The sequence below is a fragment of the Suncus etruscus genome, chromosome 6 (assembly GCF_024139225.1).
Source record: "Suncus etruscus isolate mSunEtr1 chromosome 6, mSunEtr1.pri.cur, whole genome shotgun sequence".
In the NCBI taxonomy this organism is placed as follows: domain Eukaryota; kingdom Metazoa; phylum Chordata; class Mammalia; order Eulipotyphla; family Soricidae; genus Suncus; species Suncus etruscus.
This window is the reverse complement of record NC_064853.1, coordinates 27,193,024-27,200,928: the sequence shown is the minus strand read 5'-3', so window position 1 is coordinate 27,200,928 and position 7,905 is coordinate 27,193,024.

The window sequence follows — 7,905 nt, the reverse complement described above, 5'->3', positions numbered from 1 at the left end:
CCCTCCCTCCCTCCCTCCCTCCCTCCCTCCCTCCCTCCCTCTCTCCCTCTCTCTCTCTCTCTCCTCTCTCTCTCCTCTCTTCTCTCTCTCCTCTCTCTTCTCTCTCTCCTCTCTCTTCTCTCTCTCTCCTCTCTCTCTCTCAGTCTCTCTCTCTGTGTCTCTGTCTCTGTCTCTCTCTCTCTCCCCTCTCACTTTCTCTTTCATTTTAGGCCACATGCTGGTTGTGCTTAGGAGCTATTCCTGGATCTCTGTGTAAGAGTTACTCTTACAGGTGCTCATGGCATCATATAAGGTGCAATGATTGATCCAGGATTTTCCAAATCAAGTCTTAGCTCCTGTACTATTTCTCCAGGCTATGAATAAACATTTTCTCAAAAAAAAAATCCTATGATAGCTAAAAAGCACATGAAGTTATGCTCAATATCACTGTTCATTTAGGAAAATGAAAATCAAAGCCATGATCAAATGTTTCTTCAAATCTAAGAATCTGAATACTATTTTGGTTTTGTTTTATTTTGGTGTCATACTGCTCAGGGCTTAGTCTTGGTGGGCTCAGGAGACCATACGGGGTGCTGTAGATTGATTCCAGGTCAACTGCATGCAAAGCAAGTGACCTATCTGTTGTATTAACTCCCCATCCAGACTTTTTTTTTAAATGTAAGGAAAGTGACAAATGTGGCTTAGGATATGCAGAAATCAGAATCTTCAAGCACTATAGGTGAGAATAAAAAGAGTACAGCTGCTAATGAAAATAGTTTTCATGGTTTCTGAAAAACTAAACAGATTTACCAGGTGATCCAATCATTTTACTATCAATAATAAACCCCAAATAATTGAAAACAGGAACTCCTATATATATATTTATTAATACCACATTAATAGTAGACAAATTATAGAAACAACTCTTAATATCAAATGATATCAAAAGTGGTATTATATATATATATATATATATATGGATACACACAAATAAATAGTAGTCAACCATTAAAAGGAAAATGTCCAAAAGTGGGGGCAGGGATGAGGTAAAAATAAGGCTACAACATGAATGAGCCTTGAAAATAAAACATTCGGGGCTGGTGAGGTGGCGTTAGAGGTAAGCGCTTGCCTTGCAAGCGCTAGCCAAGGAAGGTCCGCGGTTCGATCCCCCGGTGTCCCATATGGTCCCCCCAAGCCAGGGGCAATTTCTGAGTGCTTAGCCAGGAGTAACTCCTGAGCATCAAATGGGTGTGGCCTGAAAAAACAAAAAAATAAAAATAAAAAAATAAAACATTCAGTGGTTAGTCATGCACAAAAGGATAAATCTTGTGATTATATTTCTTATATTTTAAATTTGTCTAGTAAATAAAATAGACAAATTCAAAAAGAGAAAGTGAAATAGTGATTTCTAGGAGCTAGCTGCAGTGTAGGGAATAATTAGTAGTTACAATTTCTGTTTTGAAATAATGCAAAATTCTGGAACCGAATAAGTGGTGATTGTAATAAATACTTTAAATATATTTAATTCCACTAATACAAACTTAGAAATAGAGAGCTACGGGAATGTGGCTCAGGAGTAGAGCACATACCTTGAAAACTAGTCATTGGTTCAGTCATAAGGGTAGATGCCTAGAAGTGGAATTGTGAGGTCATAAGGAAGCTCTATCTTTTTCTGTTTGGTTGGTTGGCTGGTTAGCTTTGGGCCACACCCTATGATGCACAGAGGTTAGTTACTCTTGGCTCTGCACTTAGGGGTCACTCCTAGCAGTGCTCAGGGGACCATATGGTATTTCCCCCGAAATCTGGATCAAATCTGATCAAATCTGATCAAATCTGGATCAGTCACATGCAAAAGCAAATGCCCTACCCACAGTACTATTGTTCCAGCCCCTCTTTATACTTCCTTTGGGTTGTTATGCTACACCCAGTGCTGCTCAGGGATTACTCCTGCCAATGTGTTTAGGCCCACTCCTGGCAGGGCTTGGGGAATCATATGGCGTGCCAGTGTTCAAACTTGGGTCTGCTGTTTGCAAGGCAAGTACCCTTATTGCTGTACTATCTTTATAGCCCACAATGTATACTTCTTTAAATTAAAACTTGAACATTTGAGTTTTGTGTAGTGAGCATCTGTACCTTATTTAAGTCTCCTGTTATTAGTTGGCTCTCTTGCTATGGCAGGGGAGGTAATGGATACACATTATTGCCAGATTGGAGTAAGAGTCCAGGTTTCTGGTTTAGATTCTGGGACATACAGTTGGGTAGGGACTCTTTATTATATCTGAATCAAAAACAAAAATCTGGGTCCCCTCAAGTGCTCCACTGATACTTCTTGCCCAAGAAAGACCAACATGCTTTATGACTAAGCCTTCTGTGACCTCAACTGACATTGTGGTGGAGGAGAAAAGTAGCCTTATTGTTTCTGGGCAGTGGTGAAAGTCTCAGTGGTGAGACTTCACTAGGTCTTCCCAATATCAGTTTTTGAAATGCAATCTTCTAATTGTAAGTTTATATAATTCAAATTCTTTGTAGTGCTGGGATAGAACCTAGAACCTAGATATAGGGCAAGTGGTTTACCACTAAGTTACATTCCTGGCCATACATAATTTCTTTTTTTTTTTTTTTTTTTTTTTTTTTTTTGGTTTTTGGGTCACACCCGGCAGTGCTCAGGGGTTACTCCTGGCTGTCTGCTCAGAAATAGCTCCTGGCAGGCACAGGGGACCATATGGGACACCGGGATTCGAACCAACCACCTTTGGTCCTGGATCGGCTGTTTGCAAGGCAAACGCCGCTGTGCTATCTCTCCGGGCCCGGCCATACATAATTTAATTTGGGGGGGGCTCCTAAGTGGCACTCAGGGGTGCCTGAAATTACTGCCTAATATTCTTGAAAATGACCAGTGGTTTAATGTGAGAGGTGAAGGATACAGTGCAGTTTGTGCCTGGTGGCATGGGGGATCAATCCAGACTTGGGTGCATTAAGTGCCTAGTATGTATCCTAATACCTGTACTAATTCTCCCAGTCCTATAATTTAATATTTAAAGTTTATTTCTAACAACTGGCTCACAGAATTCTTGAAAACTTAACATTCAAGTTCCCATGAGCCAGCAGGAACTGGCTGCAGCACAACTATAAAAATGCATGTAGGGGCCGGAGAGATAGCATGGAGGTAAGGCGTTTGCCTTTCATGCAGGAGGTCATCGGTTCGAATCCCGGCGCCCCATATGGTCCCCTGTGCCTGCCAGGAGCAATTTCTGAGCCTGGAGCCAGGAATAACCCCTGAGCACTGCCAGGTGTGACCCAAAAACCAAAATAAAAAAAAAAAAAAAAAAAAAATGCATGTAACCTTTGATCCAGCAACTCTACTACTAGGAATCTACCCTAAGGAATTATTAATTTCTCTTAAATTCATCTTTACAACTGTTTACTTGAGTTGTTTTATGTCTAACAGGCATATAATATAGCTCAAATTTATTATATCTAAAACTAAACCCTTCACTTTTTTATTCCATAAAACCTGTGTGTCTTCTTCTGAGTTTTCTCTCTCTAAATGATTAACCATCACCCAAACTCTCAGGTTAACCAGTCTTGACTCTTTCTCTAAAACTATTTTATTTCTTTTTTCATTTAAGCAAACTGAAAAATTTATTGACTGCATCACCAAAAATATATTATAAATTGATGCTTTTGTTTTTCCACTATTGAGTCTCGCTAGTACTAATTAGCTAGTAAACTAATCCCTGAAATGATCACTCTGGCTTTAGTGAAGCCTAAATTACATCCATCTCTGGGGGCATGAGTCAGTTCAATCCAAAGTACCTGAATGAACAGATTCTGGCAAAAAGATGATTTTGGCTGTAATGTTGCAATGTGATTAATTGCTTATGTTCTCCATAATAAACACTAATTTTCTTAGTGAAGTAAGGTAGTTTTGATCGTTGTTGGTTTTTAGTTTTTGGGCCACACCCGGAAGTGCTCAGGGGTTACTCCTGACACTGCACTCAGAAATCACTCCTGACAGAATGGGAGTGAGGAAGACATATGGTATGCCAGGGATCAACCCCAGGTTGTTCCCAGGTTGGCTGTGTTCAAAGCAAATGCCCTATTTGCTGTGCTTCGGCCCAAGGTCTTTTTTTTTTTTTTTTTGGTTTGTTTTTGGGGCCACACCCAGTGTTGCTCAGGGGTTACTCCTGACTGTCTGCTCAGAAATAGCTCCTGGCAGGCACGGGGGACCATATGGGACACCGGGATTCGAACCAACCACCTTTGGTCCTGGATCGACTGCTTGCAAGGCAAATGCCGCTGTGCTATCTCTCCAGGCCCGGTCTTTTTTTTTTTTTTTAATGAAAAATTACTTAAGATGTGAGAGGAGAGAAAAAGGGGAAATGTGTTTGAGAGAACACAGACAGCAAAGAAACAGAGACAAACAAGTGAGATACTTATTGAAGGGAGAATATAGGCTTGAGCAACAAGCCAACATTAAATAATTCTATACATATGCATGAGACAAAGTTGGAAAAAAGAAAAAAATATCTTAGTGGACCAGAGAGCTAGCATAGTGGGTAGGTTGTTTGCCTTGCATTCGGCTCACCCAGGTTCAGCCTGCCGAGTAATTTTTGAGTGCAGAACCAAAAGTAACCCCTGAGCGTGGCTGAGTGTGGCTCCCAAACAAAAAAACAAACAAAAATCTTAGCACTTAATACTTATAATATTTCATAATTATGCACCTAATATATAAAATAATTCACATGTACTATGTTTTCAACTGTAACTGTGCAACTTAAAGAGATTTTTGTTTTTTGAAGAACAGATTTTTTCTTTTTTGGGAGGAGGGTCACACCCAACAGTAGTCAGGGATTACTCCTGGTTCTACGCTCAGAAATCACTCTTTGCAGGCTTGAGGGACCATATGGGATGCCAGGATTCGAACCACCAACCATCTGCATGCAAGGCAAATGCCTTATCTCCATGCTATCTCTCCGACCCCTGAAGAGCAGATTTTTAACCCTCACCAATGCCAAGCCTCAGGGTTTATTTCTGGCTTTGTTCTCAGGGATAACTACTAGCAGGCTCAAGAAAATATATGAGGTATTGGGGATTGAACCCTGGTCGACCACATACAAGACACATTCCTTACCTGTGATACATATCTTCAGCTTTAACTGGCTTCTTTTAAAAACTATATTAAATGATCTAAAACAGTTTGTATTTTTTAAAGATTACTATGCTCAATCTATCATTTTTTACACATAATAGAACAATATGGTAATATAAGTAAGTTATGTAAGCTCCATAAAATGCACCACTACTTTTTTCTAAGACTCTTTTATTCACTGTTCATGGACTTAAAAGCAAACATAAAACAATATCTGCTTTACAACTCTGTGCCAGTATCCTTCTAAACTTCTGTTTAGTTTATTGCCAATTTCTCTGATTTCTTCATTTGACCCACAGAGACCAGTTTTCTTCATTTGAAATACATACTTGCCAAATAGGGAATAGTTTTAAACTTGAAACTTCCAGAGTCTTAAGAACGTTACCCTGTTTTTATTTTTACCCTGACTTTTAAGCTGTAATAATTATTCCATATGAAAAATTTAAGTTAAAAACTTGTGTTTTGTCCTGTCCTGTTCACCTCTAGCCACCATGAGTGCCCGTGTCCTGCTGCTGCTTGACCTGTGCTTGTGGAGGGCCTTCGTGCAAGCTCTCATCTGCCATGAATGTCCACGCATCAATGCGGTTGGTGCCTGCGAGACCATGGCAGGCACCTGTGAGACCAGAGGGAACCAGCAGTGCTTTCTAAGGAAGGTCTATGAAGGGGACAGGCTGCAGTATGCACAGCAGGGCTGTGGTAGTCTGTGCATCTCCTTCGACTTCTTCAGGCCCAACGTCCTGCTGAATCTCAACTGCTGCAAGAACACCTCCTTCTGTAATGTTTTTAGAGCCACAACCGCCCCTCCACTGCCACGGCCAGTTCTGTCCCGCATTTAGGAAGCGTTTAACCTCTGTCCCTCAACAAGCCTTCCCACTTCTTCCCCTTCCCTCCTACACATGTGTCACCATCTGTGGTTACTCCAGATAAGTGCTCATACCACAGTGAATACAGTGGCCCCAGCCCTGACCATGAGAGGCCTTGCTAAGTTCTAGGGCTCTGAGCTGCCCTCCTTTGCTTAAACCCAAGGGACGTGGGCTATCTTCATCCCCTGCTCCACTTGACAAGTACATATGGGTGCTCTAGTCCATCTTTGCTCCCATCCCCACTCTTTGTTCAGAATAAATTCTGCATATCTTAAAAAAATCTTCAGTTTCTTGCATTTAAATATATATATATATGGTTATTGCTGTTTAAGAAAATTATGCATGGGGCCAGAGTGTGGAGCAGGTGATAGGGCATTTGCCTTGCATTCACTAACCTAGGACGAACTGCAGTTCGATCCCCCAGCATCCCATATGGTCCCCCAAGACAGGAGTAACCTCTGAGCGTCACCCAGGTGTAGCCTAAAAAATAAAAACAAAAAAAGAAAGAAAATTATTTTGATTAAATCAAATCATATATTAAGTACATACTTGAGTGCCACTACATATGAGGATGTATAAATGTTAAATACAAAGACATAACTTGTTTTAGGCTACTTGGAATCTAAGTCTATTTATATAATGTTTATATTGCTTATACTGCAAAAGAGTTTTTTTTTAATAATTATCTTTATTTAAACACCGTGATTACAAACATGATTATAGTTATATAATTACAGTCATGTAAAGAACACCCCCCTTCACCAGTGCAACATTCCCACTACCAATTTCCCAGATCTCCCTCCTCCCCACCCCCCCACACCTGTACTCGAGACAGGCTTTCTACTTCCCTATTCATTCACATTGTTATGATAGTTTTCAGTGTAGTCATCTCTCCAACTGCACTCATCACATTATGTGGTGAGCTTCATGTCATGAGCTGCACCTACCAGCCCTCATTTCTCTTGTCTCTGAGATACTGTTAAAAATGTCTTTCATTTTTCTTAAAACCCATAGATGAGTGAAACCATTCTGCGTTTTTCTCTCTCTCTCTGACTTATTTCACTCAGCATAATAGATTCCATGTACATCCATGTATAGGAAAATTTCATGACTTCATCTCTCCTGACGGCTGCATAGTATTCCATTGTGTATATGTACCACTGTTTCTTTAGCCACTCATCTGCTGAAGGGCATCTTGGTTGTTTCCAGAGTCTCACTATTGTAAATAGTGCTGCAATGAATATAGGTGTGAGAAAGGAATTTTTGTATTGTATTTTTGTGTTCCTTGGGTATATTCCTAGAAGTGGTATAGCTGGATCGTATGGAAGCTCAATTTCCAGTTTGTGAAGGAATCTCCATATCGCTTTCCATAGAGGTTGTACTAGATGGCATTCCCACCAGCAGTGAAAAAGAGTTCCTTTCTCTCCACATCCCCGCCAGCACTGCTTGTTTTCGTTTTTGTGATGTGTGCCAATCTCAGCGGTGTGAGGTGGTACTTCATAGTAGTTTTGATTTGCATCTCCCTGACGATTAGTGATGTTGAGCATCTTTTCATGTGCCTTTTGGCCATTTGCCTTTCTTCTTTTACAAACTGTTCATTTCTTCTCCCCATTTTTTGATGGGGTTAGATGTTTTTTTCTTGTATAGTTCTGTCAGTACCTTGTAAATTTTGGATATTAGTCCTTTATATGATGAGTATTGGGTGAATTATTTCTCCCACTCAGTGGGTGGCTTTTGTATTCTGATTTTTTTGGGGGGAGGGCCACACACAGTGGTGCTCAGGGGCTACTCCTGGCTGTCTGCTCAGAAATAGCTCCTGGCAGGCACAGGGGACCATATGGGACACCGGGATTCGAACCAACCACCTTTGGTCCTGGATCAGCTGCTTGCAAGGCAAACACCGCTGTGCTA